The following is a 19,032-nucleotide window of genomic DNA, read 5'->3' as shown; positions in this document are numbered from 1 at the left end:
ATTTTCATGTTTTATCCTACTAGTTCACGAGAAGATTAAGGCTACGTGATACAGTGGAAATAGCATGAACTCTTGAGTTAAAATAATCACCGCTTAAACTGTGTGTCTGTCCCTTGCGACTGTGTATTTCCACACACTTTCTAACTTTTCTAAGCTTCAGTTTATTGTTTTTGATCTACAGCTGTACCAACTGCAGAGGGAATAAGAAAATTCAAAGAGCTAAAAATTTAAAAAACACAATATAGACACTGTCTCAGCCTAAACTTCCAAGAAAATGGTAAGTATCTCTTTATCATCATCCTCATCATCGTTGCTACTACTATTCATTAGGGTCTAGACCGTGATGTTTCCGTCAGCACCAGGTTTCGAAATACTGGTATTTTATTCATCCAAGTAAATTGATACAATTCTTATAGAGGTATCTACCAACTCGGCTTCTGGAAGACTCCTAAAAATAGGATTTAGCAGTTTTCAGTTCCAAATCAAAGCTATTTATGCAGACGATCATTCTAAACAAAAATTTTCCATAAGAGTTTTCAAAGAAAAATTGTGTGATTGGAATTGTCTTGGCTGTTTGCTTTGTAATTACTAGTACATGAAATGAGAGAGAAGGCACAAGAAAGCAAAAATATTATTGATAATGGTGAGCAATTTTATTGTTGTTACTATTGTAAAATTGGAAAATAAACTATTTTAAAAAGTGTTTCTATATCCCTTATTGTATTACTTACATCTTCATTAAATTCAGTAAAGTTGTATTTATATTACTCATAATTTATTATATAGTAATATTTCAACTATTTTATGAGACATAAATCAAGAATCATAAAGATCAGTTGATTTGTCCAGGATTATGTAGTAAATCAATGATATAAATTAAACATCAATGTATGTGATATAATCTCACTTAAATTTTCAATGTTCTTAAGTCACAAATAAGAGTCATCCATGCATTAAGATTTGGTTTCTTTATAAAATTTTGTGTGGGGCTCCTGGGTGGCTCAGTCGTTAAGCATCTGCCTTCAGCTCGGGTCATGATCCCAGGGTCCTGAGATCGAGCCCCACATCGGGCTCCCTGCTTGGCAGGAAGCCTGCTTCTCCCTCTCCCACTCCCCCTGCTTGTGTTCCCTCTCTTGCTGTGTCTCACTCTGCCAAATAAATAAATAAAATCTTAAAAAAAAAATTTTGTGTGATGAAAAAAAAGCCTTAAAAACTTCCATATATATTTTTTATTTTATAGTCTGCCATGCTTTTACTTATATTCTACTTATAAATAATATTTTTCTTCTCAAATTTCCCCCAATATCTGTAATATCTCAAGCCATATCAAGAATTAGGTCTGATATAAAGCTTGTAATGCTGGATGATTGAAAACCCAGTGATGTAGTTTTCCTATGAAATTAGTTTTAACCTTCAAAAAATTGGCGGTCTTGATTTTTCAGCTTTATATGCAAGCTAGAAAGTGATGTGTTTCATATATATATATATGAAATATATAATTTTATTTATAAATTTCCACCAACTCTTGCTAATCATATTATTCTGGATATCACAGATGGATGATATAACATTATCACATGTTCATCTGTATGAAAATTAGGAAAAAGAAGAGATGTATAGATTTTATGTAAATGAAAGTTCATTTATAGTATATGCTCTGTAAACATATAGGCTACATATATGTGTGTGTGTCTATGTGTGTCTGTGTGTGTATGGAAAACAAGTTTGGTATTTAAAGTAGTAAATAATAATTTGCATAGTTTAAGTCAGATTACACGAGGTACATAGATTGCCAGTTTATAAAGTATACATAATAGTAATTTACACTAATATGCAAAAAAATCAATATTTATATTTTGACCACTGTATATCTACCTTTAATTTATTTATTAAAAAATGGTGAACTGATCAGTACTCTGAGAACCATTCATCTTTTATGGGATATGTACATATACTCTTAAATTCCCTTTTCCCATGTTTGCCACTGAGTACTAGGAATAGAATTATATTTCTGAAAATCCTTAAAAATACAAATGTATATGTTCAGATCTCCTTCACACATTTACATTTTTTAGTACTTTTAATTTGTTGTTATTATATTTATAAAGTAAATAATAATTCCAAAAGAACAATATATAATCTCATCATGAAAATTCAAATTTGTGTATTCATTGTTTTTATACCTTTCAAATGTTAAAAAAGAACAATAAAATTTAAATAAGGATTTTATAGAAATACATATTCAATGACATCATTCTTTATTAAAATGAAATTTACTCTGGATAATATATTTACACTAGGAAATGTGAAATTGGAATTCATGTGGAAATAATGTACTTACAGAGCATGACTTAAAGAGGACATAGTACAGACTTACACATGGTTCTGAATAATCTTTTAACTATTTATTTTTGGCAAATGTAACTATCTTCTACCATGTATTTATTGAGTTTATTTCTCAAATCGAAGGTGAAAACAGTTTATAATAATATCTCTCAGCCTTAAAACCATCTTAAAATAATTTTCAACATCACTTATCCTTCTGTCATAATAATAATATCATTTTGTCTCCAGTACTGACTAAAAGTAAACTTTAACCTTCACATCTCAATTCTGTACTATCTTTAAAAAGGAAAAGGGAGAGGTATAAATTGTATATGTGAAAAAAATATGTTTTAGAATTTTGTACTAAAAATAATATTCATGTTTTTGGCAAATCTTCCTATGAGTAAAAATAAAATATTCTTTTAAGGTACAAACTATCATAACCAAGATGCTAATTTGCTAAAATACAAAGTGTGGCACAACTCACTTGTATTTATATAATTAATTCAATGGCAAATTATATGACCTAGTTTCATGTACGCATTTAGCAATTCAACTAAATCTCTTACTCTGAATTACTAGAAATATGTTGGTGCCCATGAGAACCAGCGGGGTATTATCTATTTTAAGTATGCCTTAATAGCAGGTTATGATCAGCTTTAGGATATCTTCATTTATTTAGTAATTTATCAATTTTTGAGAAGAGTAAGGCTGTATTTAATGTACTGCATAAATCACACCTCATTTCTATTTTGTAGTAAATAATAAGCAAGGGATAAAAATGATTCTGCTCCCCACCTTAAACTCCAAAATTGAACTTAACTGCTGGAGAAACACAGAAAAAATAACCTTTTCTTTCCATAAGTGAAAATGATCACTTCATTTTTTATTTATTTTTATAAAAAGTGATATTGGGTTTTCCACTCACAGTAGTGGGGGTTAGGGAGGAGAGTCATACCAGTACTTTGGCTCATATATTAAGCTAAAGTGTACATCTCAATTGCATACTTAAGAACAATAAGTGAGATTTTAAATTTTGGTCTTAAGTATTAAATAACTTGAAAATGTTCAAGACACCTGAACTAGTCACAATCTTTAAACAAAGGAATTAGTATTAGACTTGAGTAAGGTAAAGCATATTTCCCAACCCCATCTTTGTTACCATAATTCTATTTTTAATAGCTGTTTCCAAAAAATATTAATATAGTTTCTAGCATTTTTATAAACTAGATCCATTTCTTCTTTTTGTAATAAAACCAACTGGCAAAAAAGCCACTTTTTAATGATGTATTTGAAATTCTTAAGATTTCATGTCCAGTATTTCACTCCTAAAACTTGAAAACAGGTATTTTTACACAAGATGTAAAATTTACACTTAATTTATATTAAACAAATTTTATAAATATTTATATCATTTATTACTCATAAATTTGTTGAAAGTACTTCTTTGTTTTAGCGAGTTACTATTTCATATTTATTCTTCATAAATGAGATCATTAATGTATGTTTCTTCTGCAACATTAAATACTATATATCTGAATATCAGTTAAAATTATTTATTTTAGGAAATATATTGCTACCTCATAAAACTACATGATAGTTTATTTATACTTATTAAGGCTAATTAAGTAGATACATGTTAATTCACTCAGTAGTGAGTCACATCTCCTTCAATGGTTTATAATAATTTTAATACTTTATACCTGGAGGGCAATTTTCCATTTTTCAAAGGCAACTGTGATTATCAAAAGTAACATTATTAGTTTGATCAAGCTCTACCCAGAAACATGCATTCTATTCTCAGCCTTTCTTCATTTTAAGAGATAAAGCAGATTTAGAAACAGACAGTGCATTTGAACTTTCCCCTTAATTACTCCCTCAAATTTTTCATTGTCTCCTATAGTGAGTGTCAAGCACCTAACAACCCCTACCCCTACCCCAAAACTAATTTTCTGTATGTGTGTGATCATGGAGCAAGAGTGAGTCTACCATCCAAAGCATAAAGGACCAGATCCACCCCATACCCCCACTCCCACTGCCTGAGGACCTGATATGTCATTGTGCTCAGCCCATCTGCTGTTTCTCAGAATCACCCTCTCCCATATACTCACATATGTTAGAACTCAGTGAAGAGAGGATGTGTGGATGATATAAACTGTGAGAAAATTGTTTCTGTGCCTGGCCTTAGATATGGTACATGCTGCCCAGATTTTAGAGCACCCTTAAAGCTTGTACCTCCAAACTATTATCCATCTGGGACTCTGTGATAATCACCAGGTGAATTCTGTGTTTGCCTAAGGTAGCCTGAATTACTTAACTTTGTATTTTACTAGTTTACCAATAAGTACATTTTAGACTTGCATTTTTTCCATATTTCATATTTTATGTCCAGACATAACTTTACTTTCATGCCATTTTTTTTTCTCTGTGGAGTTTTGCACTTCAGGAAAAAAAAAAAAAAAAATAGTCCTGACTCTGAAAATGGTTGCAGAAATACAAATCTGTAGTTTGATAAAGCATAGAATTTTTTTTTTTTGAGATGGACTTACTTAAAAAAAAACCCACTATTCTGGCTTCTATCACCTATATTAGCTTTGTCTCTTGAACTTAATAAAACAGAATCAGACAGTATGTACTCATTTGTTGTGATTTATTTACCTCATTATCATATGAGTTTCATTCATTTTGTTCTGTGTAGCAATAGTTGTTTCTTTTTTATTATTGTGTCATATTTTTATAACAACACCACAGTTCTATTATTGATTCTACTTTTGAAGGGTAATTCAGTTGGTTTTGAAAATATGAACTGCTATGAAGAGTCCCGTACATGTTTTCTTGGTAAATATTTCACTTATCTTCACAGATAGATAATAGTCATATATATTACATAATATATAGTTGAGATTTCTGAGTGAAGAAGAAAAAAAGTAAATGTTTAACTTCAGTGGATATTAATTTAAAAAGTTTGCTACAATGGTTTTTATCAACTTTCATGCCCACCGAAAATGTTTAAATTATACAAGTGTTTGTCATTCTTGCCAATACTTGGTATTACTAGTCTTTTTAATTTTCTATTTGATATCTCACTGTGATTTTAATTTTCATTTTACTTATGAGTAAAGTACTGAACAACTTCCACAATAGCCATTTGTTATTTTTTTAATTGAAGTATTTTACAAATTTTGGCCCATTTTTAAATTGAGTTTCTTGTCTCCATAATTTTTGACTAGCAATTTTATTTATTTATGTAGGATAGAAATCCTTGGTTGGAAAGTAGCACAAATTTTTAACATTCTTAATATTTTGATGAATAGAAATCCTTAATTTTCATGCAGTCTAATTTATCTAAATTTTTATTTTTTATTTGATCCTTTTTGTGTTCTGTATGAAAAATCTTTGCCTAACCCACACAAGCTCTTTAAAGACAGTTTCTTAAATTTTCTCCTAGAAGTTTTCCGAGAGAAAATATCAGAAAGTACCAAGTGGGGGTTTTCCCATAAATGGAGATTACTCTTTAAAAAAAAATGTAATTCACCTTATTAATAAACTAAAAAGAAAAACTATAGAATCATCTCATTTGTTAAAAAATTATTCAATAAAATCCAACATCCCTTCCTGATTAAAAAAAATTCTCATCAAAATGAAATAAAAGAGTACTTTTAAAAATGGTCAAGAACATCTAGGAAAATAATCTATAGCTAACATCATACTGAAAGATTAAAGATGAAATTTCCCCCTAACATCAGGAACAAGACAAGGATGTCCATTTTCATGACTTCTATTCAACATTGTACTGAGGTCCTAACTATTGTAATCAGGCAATAAGAAGAAATAAAAGTCATCCAGACTGGAAACAAATAAGCAAAACTTTTTTTTTATTTTTTATTTTTTATCTGTAGACAACATGATCTGTAGACACACAACAGTTTAAAAAATTTGAGTGAGGGTACACTGAGAATAGTAAAACATAATTAAGAGAAACTAAATAGGACCTAAATAAATGAAAAAATATATCTTGTTCGTTGGTCTGGAGTCTCGGTATTATTAAGATGTCGAGTCTCCCTTAATTGACCATGGATTCAACAAAACCTCAATCAAAATCCCATATGCTAAGATATATTCAGTTGTGATATTTTTTGTTTGTTTTTTCTGCTTTTTGATCTGCTCAAAGCTATGTTTAAGGACTTATTTCCTTCCTATGTCCTCACTAAACTTACACAGATGTAGTCCATTCCAAATTAACTTAGTGTGATTGTATCACACATCACTTACTGAAGTTTCTTTGTGTCCTACATGGTGTAGTCTGTGTATCCTAAATGGTTAAGTCCATCCATTTATCACCCTTGTGCTTTAGTACAATGGTGGTTGAGCTATAGGGGAAAAACACTCCATGACCACCAACAACAACAACAAAAAAATGTGACTTGACAATTTAAAATATTACATTGCCATGTCACTCCAAAATGTCTGGGTCCATGTTTGATCTATATATCCAAAAAGAGAGAAGGCAAGAATGCAGAGCAGTCGATGGAAATGTTATCCATTTCTACCAAGAGAGCAAAATTTACTAATAGTCTTCCACATTTCTATAGGTTAAAAATTGGACATAAAGTCAAGTATAATGAATGAGATCTTTGATGAGCATTGTGATGCTTCATAAAGTATTCACTTGGTTAGACGGCCATTCCAAGGTAATCAAACACTAACCTAGGTGCTCTTGTAGGGGATTTTGAAGATTTATTAAAGTCTCTAATCAGTTTACCTTATATAGGAATGTTACCTTTGGTGTGCCTGACTTAATTGATTAGGTCTTAAATACAGGGCTGAGGCTTTCTGAGAGAAAGAAAAATTCCACTGTGTACAACAACCCTGGCTCATTTCTGTGGGGTTCCATTCTGTTCATGATCATCCACTCCTGAGGATCTGCCATATAGACTTCTGACTTGTTCAGCCAGCCCCACAACTGTATAAACCAGTTCACTGTAATATACCCATATCTAGATATATAATTTTGTATATAAATAAATAATAAAAATATAACAATGTATCTAATGTATGTCTAATGTATGTCTAACGTACATCTAGTGTATGTCTAATGTAATTTTACCGGTTCTGCTTCTCTGGTTGAACCCTTACTGATATAGACAGGAAGCTTCTTTCTGACATTTACATTACCACTTCATTTTATTTATTTATTTTTTCTCTTTTAAAAACATATTTATTTAAATTCTAGTTAGTTAACATATAGTGTAATATTAGTTTCAGGTGTACAATTTAGTAATTCAACACTTACATACAACATCCAGTGCTCATCACAAGTGCACTCCTTTAGCTCTATTACCGATTGAACCCAGCCCCCAACCCCCTGCCCTCTGGTAACCATCAGTTTGTTTTCTGTAGTTAAGAGTCAGTTTCTTGGTTTGCCTCTCTCTGTCTTTTTCCCCCTGGGATCATTTATTTTGTTTCTTAAATTCCACATATGAGTGAAATCATAAGGTTCTTGGAACACATTTTCTTTTTTTTTAATTTTATTATGTTATGTTAATCACCATACATTACATCATTAGTTTTTGATGTAGTGTTCCATGATTCATTGTTTGCGTATAACACCCAGTTCATTTTAAAGTGTTCTAGTGAATCAGGATTCCTGTAATAGTCGAAACAGAAGTTCCAAGGACTATCTCATGTGCCATATTCCCTCATTCATTTACTAGTTCATTAATGAACTTCCTCAGTTCACCCATATTTTCTAGTATTTCAATATGCTACCAAGAACTCAGCTTTCAACTGGCATTGTGGGAAAAGTAAAAGGTTTGAGTATTTTAAATACCTATTGTTCTATTTTTCCAACTATCATCAAATTCTTTAGTAACACGATTAGTAGTGCCAACTTTTATCAAAAAATCTGGAAGAATACTGTATTAAAAACTAATTATGTACTATACAGTGGCTAACTGAACATGATAAAAAAATCTGGAAGAATATAGCATATATAAACTTTTTTTTTTTCTAAGATTTTATTTATTTATTTGACAGAGAGACAGAGAGAGAGGGAACACAAGCAGGGGGCAGTGGGAGAGGGAGAAGCAGGCTTCCCGCTGAGCAGGGAGCCCGATGCGGGGCTCGATCCCAGGACCCTGAGATCACGACCTGAGCCGAAGGCAGACGCTTAACGACTGAGCCACCCAGGCGCCCCTAAACTTTTTGATTTGATTGGGGAAAAGAAGAATGTGTCAAGGAATTTCAAAAATCATATGATGTCTAATCTCAACAACAGTGGCTGAATTATTACTTATTTTGAGAATCAGATTAATGCTTAAGGATTTCCATGTCACCTACACTTTAATAATAAATTTCAAAAAAGGTTTTAAGAGTTCTAAAGGTAATTTTTGGTCTTCTTCAAAATGAAAAAAATGACTAATATATACTGTTCTGAAAAAATCCTTAGTTTCTATTGAGTTCTTTTCTTAGATGATTTTTAAAAATGGTACCTGAGAAACATAATGTGATTATTCAGATTAGACCAAATCTCTGAGGTCTTTACTACAATGCAAAGTTCTGTAATAAATACTGTGAAGATATAAAAATATATTTGTAATGCAAGGTATAATATAAAGTGATTATTTTCTCTGAAAGTGATTTTCTATTTTAATGCGGTTGTTATCACTGAGATATATATACATCAGTTATCCACTCATGAATATATACTCTCATGAATATGTTAACTACTGAAATCTCTATTACTTTCTGTATCAAATATTGAATTAAGGTCTATACACAATAAATTTAATAAAGTCTCTATAGAACTTAAATCATGATCCACTAATTTATACAAATTATACACTGCACATATAACCTTTCTAATCAGAAATATAATAAATTAAATCCAAGTCAATATATTTGACAAAGTCTACCTTATAAACTGAATTAAAAATGATGTTATCTACAGCATATTAATATAAACTTAAATCACACTGAAAAATGTATAAACCTCTGAAATGAATAAAGTGATCACAATAAAAAGCTAGTGACTTTCAGAGCTTCTAACAGTATCATTAAAATGGATAAAATGTAATACAAAGCAAACTTTCAAAATAATTTCAGTTACATATGATATAGCACCCAGGTAATTATGGAATGCCATGATGAATCTAAATGTTTAATTTTTCACAAGACATTAGTAACTTTTAAAAACCCCACTAAAATCAGGCTTGATAGAACTTGTTATTTGAATGCTTTATCAAGAAACAAAGAGTACATGGAAAAAAGCAGAACTAAGAAGTATTTAAGCCTCTGTCTTAATCACGGTTTACCTAAATTTCTTTTACTTCATAGAACTAAATGTCATCAAATCTATGTTGGAATTATGACAACAAAGGAGTAGGTGAAAGTTACCTATATGATTTGAAGAAGCCTAAATGGCTGGACCACATCTAAACATTACCCGCCCCATTTCCAGCTAAATTTTACATTTTTAAATGACAAATACAGAAATGCACATTTTAAAAACATATAAATTAACCAGGAGAAGGAAAGTTTAGTGAACTAATCTTCAATTAAATGGAATACTTCACATTAGCTTAGGTTAGGAAGTTGCTTGGTTTTGAAAGTTAAGAGAAGGTGTGACAGTTAATGTCTCAAGGGAGATGAACAGAGAGGGTGAGTTAGATCAAGGCCCCAGGATAAGTTTCAAAACACTGTACAACTTGAAATATACTGATGGGGAGAGAAAATGGAAACAAACTGGGTAAGGGAAACTTTGTATGTATTTTACATACTTCCCCAGTCTACTGATGTCTAAGTTCCATGGTAGGCTCAGACCTTACTCTGACATATATCACTGGAGAGTAAATGTCAGGGGAAAGGCAAGAGTGAATTTTGCATGCATACACGAGTCCAACTGCTGAACAGTTTCCTAAATATAATAGACAAATGATAAATGTTTCATTTCATTTATTACTTTTAAATACTAATCTTTCTTCCTGGAGCAATATTAATTTAATTTATGAAAAATTTTTGTTTAAACCACCTACTTTTCCTGGTAAAGGTTAAACAGTTTCTTGTCAAATAAAAACATGCTATTTCTTAAAAGGGCAAGTATGTTAATATAACTTGGATTTACTTGCACATACGTCTTAAGTCTTACTGGATGATTGGATGAGATGACCTTTATGTCCATCAAACCTTGAGATTTTATGATTTATGTTTAAATAACTTTTATTTATTCTTATACAATAGGAAATGTGATATATCACCAACAATTCTAAATAGCTCTTCTCTAATTGTAGAGATTTCTATGCCAAGGATGCATTTGCAAATTAGAATAACCAAGTCTAAAAGGCTCTATTTTGATCATGTTCATGAGTGGTACAGTTGAATTTCAGGTACCAGGATCAGAAGTTTGCAAACTAATTAGAAGAATAAGTGAGAAACTCAAGAAAAGTTTGTTGATATGGACCAAGTTGATATGGACTATTTACCATTTATTAGTTCTTTAACCTAGAGCAAGTCTTTGTAGAGCAAAGGATTTTCTGAGGATTGAAGAATATATCCTATATGTAACCACTTCCCCAACTATAAATTGTGTACAAATTTAAATATTTTTACTCTTAAATATTATTATAATTTTATATTTATATTAATGTTCTAGGAATATGTAACATAAATTTTCTAGCTCCTGTTCTTATAATACTGTAGGAAAAATGATTTTTTCTAGAAAATACATGATTTTCTAGAAAAAATACGATAGACAACAAGAGAAAAACTTTGTAATATTCTTAACCATATACGGTATACAAAGTGATGCATCTTTGAACTTTGTACTTTTTACCTCTTTAGTCCGCTATACTTGTGAATCAAACAAATTAATCATAAATCTGTATAAATAAGTTCCAGTGAAAGCAAGTCTGGAGAGTGCAAATACACACATGGTGATTGACTGATAAAAGTTCATGGAGAAATGGAGTCAAGGATCGTTTGAATCATGACAGTTAAAATCGATTCCTTCAACCAGACGTCATGTCTTCAGTTTTTACTCCCTCACCATTTTAGTGCCCTTTTCATCCCTGTTATCTTTCTCTTGGTGTACGCCAATTAAAAATACAGGAGTAGTTCTCATGTAAAAGGAGTAATTGGCCAGAATCAAGTTCTACACTTAATATATAGTACCAGTATTTTGTGACAGGGACCATGTTTGTATTGTTCCTGGTCATATTTCTAGAAGCTCACGTAGTTTAAGGTAATGAGGCATATGCTCAGTAAATAGTTAACGAATGAATCAGTGAATGTATGATGAGTGAATAAGTGTAGGAATCAATGAAACTTTAACTCAAGATTTGAATAGAGACCTGTCATTACTTATCTGGAACTTCTGCATATTATGTGGTCACATCAATATATACCTGTCTATATCTGCAGGTTTCTGATTGACACATATCTTCAAAATAACATTACATTGTTTTTTTTTTTTTCTTGCCAATGGAATATTTAATAAACATTATTCACTGAAAAAATATATATATTTTGAAGTCTACTATTTTTGTGAACTTTGGTCCTTTTCAAATTATATTGCATTAATAGAACCTTTAAGATAAACAAAAGGAGTTCTTAAAGCCAGGGCTTAAAACAGGAAAATGTTTTACAGTTGGTACAGGAAGTTATCAAAGTTTAACTTATACAACACAATGTTGTTTAAGGTAGCACTGGTTAGATAGTATGTTGATTTTTTTTTTTAGACAGAGTCCATAGATTTAAAGTTTATTACTGGGGCACCTGGGTGGCTCAGTCGTTAAGCGTCTGCCTTCCGCTCAGATCGTGATCCCAGAGTCCTGGGACCGAGCCCAGCATCGGGCTCCCTGCTCAGCAGGGACTCTGCTTCTCCCTCTCCCACTCCCCCTGCTTGTGTTCCCTCTCTCGCTGTGTCTCTCTCTGTCAAATAAATAAATAAAATCTTTTTTAAAAAAATGCTTATTACTAAAGAGATCACTTAGAATATGATAGCTGCTTGGTTATCAGTTCTCTCATTTAGCGAATTTCAAATGCATATTACCCCATATGAGTATGGATTTATTAAATATGTTTTCAAGCACATATATATGTAAATTATAAAATAAAATTTATTGATTATGTAGACTCTTTATCACAAAACCTCTATACATACATGAGATATGTGCATTGCATAAAATGTCTTTTGGGAATGTTGCGCTGGGTTGGGGAGATAGTCATTCATATAAAAGTTTCTTACATTCTGCATTCCTAATGTTAAGTTATAGTAGACAGAAACCACAATCATGAAACTATTATATGAATTATTTTTCCTAACTGTATTATGTTGAACTTAATAACATTGAAAGCCAAATGTTATTTCTATCTATTCATTTGATCTGAAAGATATTTGAGTTTATTATCAATGACAGATTTTCATTTGCAACCCAGATTAGTGTAGTCTGAAGTTTGGATCATTTCATGTTGTGCATCTGCCAAATTACCCTATCTACAATTGCATCTCTCCAACAAGTCAGACACGGCTTTCCTGCTTTATAATTTCTCCCTAACATTTATCATTATCTAACACTACATATTTGTTTGATCTCTTCTCTATTGTCAGCTCCATGAGAGACTTTTTCTGTTTTACTCACTACTGTGTCTCAGGTGCTAGAAGAGTGCCAGGTATCACCGGTGACCAATTAACATCTGTTGAATGAATGAATGAAAGAATACTAGTTTCTAGGAAATCATTTTATTTAGATTTTTACATCCAGAGATGTATTTATTTGCCCCTACACATTGTATGATAAATGATTCCTCTTGAAACATGACGAAAAGGAATGAATACCAAAGCAATTCAGTGCTTTTATCTACCACCTTGAACACTATACAGCCGTGGAGGAGAAAGAGAAAAATTTACTTCTATTCCCAGTAAATTTAGACAATCTCTAAATGCCTTCACACATAATAAGTTGTTCAAGTAAAATTCATTACATTTAGTTATTTTCTGAGTAGTAGCATGAAATGCTTAAAGCTAGATTTGGCTTAATTCTAACAAATTGGTTTTACTTTAATAACCCAGAAAATTAAGTAAACTTATTTTTCTCTGGGTTTAAATTTGAGCTGAATTTATATGTTTAGGGCAATTATGAACTCTATATAATAATAATAAGTGGTTATTTAGACATTTTGGAAGATAAAGATTTGTATTTTCACAGCGATCCCATTTCAAGATCGTTACAAAATACTGGGATTTTGATGATCAACCTCAATTAACACTAAAGATTTTAAATTGTAAGCTTTTATTTCATTTTGATAATGGGCCTAGTGAAACGTTTACATTCCTGTTTAAATGTTTATTAAAATGCATAAATTATGTTGCTTCCATTATTGTTTCTTCAAGAAAGTTAATCCATTCAAGTTCTAATCTTTTTGTACCTGCTTATAGTGATACATAAAGCAAAAGAATGATAACCTTAAACAGTTCTAGTGAAAAACTTAAGCAGGGCAAAAACTAATTCTGAGAGGACTTTTAGCTCAAGTTTTGTTCATTTATACTTTCTTCTGTTTATCAAATATTTACTGGACTCCAATAGGTGTTAAACTCTGGTCTAGACGCTAGACCAGTAAGTTGAATTTATAATCTCATGAGAAAACAAATACAATAAACAAGCAAATATTTGTATAAAATTTGTGGAATTTATAATATCATGAGAAAACAAATAGAAGTAGAATTTATAATCCCACGAGAAAACAAATACAACAAACAAGCAAATATTTGTATAAACTTTGGCCATAATGGGTGCTATGAAATAAACGGTGTGAAATGATATCGATTGCACTTCAATATTTAAGGAGATTTAATGGATGAGGAAGAGAAGGCTGTTGAAAATCTATTTAGACACCTTGGAAGAATATTACAGGTACAGGGAACAGCACATTTAAAATCTTGCATAGGGAACAGCTATGGCTGGGGAGTGTTATCCAAGTAGGAGATGGCAGAAGGTGAGGTAAGGGAGACAGGTGGGCACAAGATCTGGTAAAACATGATGGGCACTGTCTAAATAAGAAAACCAAGTGCAACAAATAGCTTCTTGTCCCTGAACTCAGTCTAATTACTCCTATAATCAATGAATTACATTGATATTCTTGTGTGCATTACTAATATACTGACTTTTAATTGTTGCTGACTTCATATAAATAAATGTATACATGTATGTATCATAGATAAGTGTGTGTGTGTGTGTGTGTGTGTGTGTGTGTGTATCATTTCATCAAAATGATTTCAAATGGTTCCCCACATAACAGGGCTTTGCAAGGAATAGTTCTACATCTCAGAATAAGAATGCTCTTCATCTCACTTCTAAATTAATCGCAATGCTGGCTGTGGATGTAGATACCCCACTGCCTGACCTCCCAGGTGCTGCTTACCTGTGGGTTATAAATGGTGTCCCACACAAACCTGTCTGTGCAAAAGAACAAAGATTCAGAAGTGGCTAGGAGTCATTTACAGAGAAGAGCTGAATTTGTGAACACTTCTCACCCCTCCCAACCCTATCATCCTCTTGGAATTGGCTTTGAAAGTAGGGAGGATACATGTGTCCTTCAGAGTTTAGAGTTTGATTTTTTTGGTGGTGGGGGGGGGGAGACTAGTGCTTGTTTCTTTTCAAGTAGAAATACCAGAAGATGAAAGATTCAGTGCAATAGTGAGCACATGCAGGCCAGATGACAATGATAGGCAGTCAGAGAAGCAGAAGAGACCCCCTCCATTTCCTGAGACTCTTTGAAGGACCGTGGTCATCAATGGTGGGCAGAAATGGTGCGGTATACCCAACAGGGAAGGGGTCAATCGTGTGCCGGTGTGTGGCAGGTAAAAGGCAATGGGAGACGCAGCTGCTACTTTGGAGTCCTCGGCAATAAAGAATCAGCCACATGAGAGTACTGTTGGAGAACACCCAATACATCACACACACACGCTGTGCAGAGACTGCAGTGTCGAGACCCCCCCGGACTGGCTCTAAATTGGGCTGAAAACACAGGCTGGCGCTGCCCTATTTGTCTTGATGAATCCTAAATCATGTCATCAGACTCTTCTTTTTGTGCCTGCTCCCAGACAGAGTCACGCACTTTGAAAAGAAGCAAGACAGGTGACAGTTTTGAGAGGGAGCTAAATACACTTGAATGAAAGCCTTGACATTGAAATTATCTGGGCAACCAGAACACTTGACAGCAGCTAGAATAGTAAGACCAGGTTAGGCTTTGTAGTCACTGGCCTGTGCTGAGCGAGGTGGTCCCTTTGTTATTTCCCAGAAACAGTACAAGTAGTTTATTTGAGAAGTGAAAAGAGAGGGATGGAGGAATGAGGAGGGTACATTATCCAGCCAGCTGCCAGTGTGGACTGCGGGAGCCCAGGCTCACTGGGGATGCTCCTAGAGACAACAAGGAGCACACATGTCAGAATTATCTCACCCGACAGGTGATAGAGTTGGGGTCTTTATACACCAGCTCCCATTGTTTCTGTCTGAGTGTGTGTGTGTGTGGGCGGGTGGGGGGATTTTAATTCTACAACACACAGAGCCTGCTGCACAGGTGTTAAAGTGGGGTCTAGGGGCATGAGAGCCCAGAGGCAAAGCACTGCAGCTGACATTTGGAGGTCAGGCTGGTGCGAACTGACTAAGGCTGTGGGCAGGGACTGCCAAAATGTCACACCAGAACGTGCTTGTTTATGGGAAGATGACTGCTTCCGGAAAATGCAGGTTGGTTCAATGCCAAGAAAAACATATGTAACTAAGAAAATAAAATAATTTCAAGTTTGCACATATGTGAATGGTAACTGCCTGATCAAATTTGTGCATATTGTTATGACTAACTAGATTTTAGTTGTAAGTGGAGAAGGTGGAAACTATGATTTATTATGAACCAAATATGTACCAGACGTGCTGCTGGACAAATTATTTATTTCCTCTCTAACACTGAAGACCTTACCATAACTATTTAAAAGAAAAAAAAAATTGAGGCACAGGAAAACTAACTTTCAATTTACACATACCCAGTATACAACAATGATGGGATTTAATATGGGATTCCCCATAGCATATGATGCTACACTGGACACATAGTTAAGAGATAAATGTGCAGCAAAATTATCAACACAAATGAGTGAAAACTAAAAGAAAATTACAGTTCAAAATATGGACATTTTAATTAAAATACTTTCCAAAAAGACTTAATAATTTAGAAATGTTCTAATTTATGTGTAATAACATTACATTCCCCCAAGTCATAGTGACTTGCGATGATACATTTTGACCATATTTGTGTCCAATTATGCTTGGTAGAATACCCTCTTCTCAAGCAACTCTTCTCATTTGGGGGATTTTCTGTTTTAGTATCTGCGTGCTGTTTAGTGGGAGCATGTCTCTCTTCAACTCCAAAACACTGCATCCTTCTGAACACTTGCCCCATAGGGTAGCCTCATCTCCAGCTCTACTGAGCAGCAAAACTCCATGCTCTGGCATATCATTTTGTCATGCACCAAACATGAAAATCCCATAAAGGCGACCTGATCGTCTGGATGTTAGGAGTAGGTCTCCTACTTCCATCTCATGCTCCTCCTAACTTGGCTGCCTCTTCTCTTTTTCCTATTCTTGTAATTTTCCTTGATTATTTAGGAGGAATATCTGTACCTTGAATATTAACTATGCCTCTTGCTGTGTTGATTTTCTTCAGAGTTTTTTCCTTTATACACTTTTAACACTCTTCATACTGTTAAAATATGAGATAGCAAATATTCTCCTATATCTGGTGATATCTACACTCAGAAACCGACCAAAGAATGTGCTAAAGCAAAATTTCAAATAATTAAATGATAATAAAAATATTAAAATATATACTGGTGCACTATGTGCTAATGCATAAATTAGCTATCATCTGATTAAAAATTCACAATTTTGGTGTTATCCTCATGAAATATCGATGGTATATCATAACCCTATTTTCCTTATATGTCCTTATCATACAATACAGTAGAGAGATACTGAAACAATTTGTTTTGGAGAGTATAGCTGAGCGTTAGCATACAAATATAAACCTAGGCTCTTTTGGAAAAATAATGACATCTGTAACTCTATAATCGTAATATAGATACACTGATTTAAAAAAAAAGAAACTGGAATAAGAGAAATGCCATTTGCTAACCATCTGTCATATTTCAGGTGATTAACATAGGCACAACTGTTAGTCAGTTGTTACAACAATTTCATTATATAGGTGCAATTATATCATTATTACAGAGAAGAATCTGAACATCTAAAAGGTTAAACAAAGGAACAGAAGGCATAAAAAGTTTTCTCTGTAACTTTATAAAGTAGAAGAAAACTGATAAATATCTTCAAACATTTAATTTAATTCTCAATGATACTTACTAACACTAGATGTCAATCTAGCTTTTCCAAATACGAGTAACAAAAATTTGAGGATGACAATTAGAAGATCAAAAGTGAGATATACAATCAATACATTGAATCAATAAGGGTGGAAACCAAGAAACAAGAAAACCCATTCTAACTTAAAAGAATGAAAGGACAAACTAAAGAAGTAAGAAAGGAAGAGGGGAATGAATGTGTGAAGAGGTAGGGAAGGAGATCACAAAATTTTGCCAAATCGAAATAATATTAAACACCATAGGAGGAATAAAAAGAAAATTCAACTCATTAGTAATCAAAATGCTTAAGTTAAAACAAACAAGAACTGTTGTGCACTCTTTACAAGTGCCATGACTAAAAGTAAAAATGATAAAATTATAAATGGTAAAATATTTATAAAATAGATGGCTGTTTAGAATGCAAGGAAAAATTATAAATAAAAGTTATTGTGGTATTTTTAAGATGCTGCAAATATATTTTAGAAATTTAAAGAGAATAAGGATATAAAATAAATGAATAATTTAAAGTGTATTTAATGTGTTCAAAATTAACAAGCCCAACCATATATATTATATAGCACTTAGCAAAGAGCACACATTTTTAAGCATTTTAAAAATTGAATAATTTTAATGTCAAAATTTTTAAAAATAAAGTCTAAATTATAGTCTGTTAGTACTGCAAATTAAGACTTAAAGGAGGGGCACCTGGGTGGCTCAGATGGTTAAGCGTCTGCCTTCGGCTCCAGTCATGATCCCAGGGTCCTGGGATCAAGTTCCGCATCGGGCTCCTTGCTCAGCGGGGAGTCTGCTTCTCCCTCTCCTTCTGCCTTTCCTTTCCCACCCGTCATGCACGCGCGCTCTCTCTCTCTCTCTCTCTCAAATAAATAAAAATTTAAAAAAAAAGACTTAAAGGAAAAATATTGTAAAATATATACATAATGCTGAACAACTTTGAGGCCATTTCTAAGTGCTAAGTAAGATCCCATCATTTATTATATTTCTGTCCAAAAGTGCAGCAGTGAAAACAACCCAAATGTTTGTTATATGAGAGAACTTGGATATATTATATCACATCTAGGCTATAGATATGAAGTCTAATCTATAGAATACAACTTTACAATTAAAAGCATCTGGCTAGACAGAAACAGATTTAGAAAGATCTCTAAAGCAAATACTAAAAGATATCACAGATAAATATGTAGAGTCCTTTTTACGTAAATCTTGACATCTCGTTTTCTTTCTTTTTCTTTCTTCTTTCTTTCTTTTTCTTTCTTTCTTTCTTTCTTTCTTTCTTTCTT

Source organism: Phoca vitulina, unplaced genomic scaffold (assembly GCF_004348235.1).
Source record: "Phoca vitulina isolate PV1807 unplaced genomic scaffold, GSC_HSeal_1.0 scaffold14, whole genome shotgun sequence".
Taxonomy (NCBI): domain Eukaryota; kingdom Metazoa; phylum Chordata; class Mammalia; order Carnivora; family Phocidae; genus Phoca; species Phoca vitulina.
The sequence above is the reverse complement of the archived record's forward strand: the minus strand, read 5'-3'. Positions refer to the sequence as shown.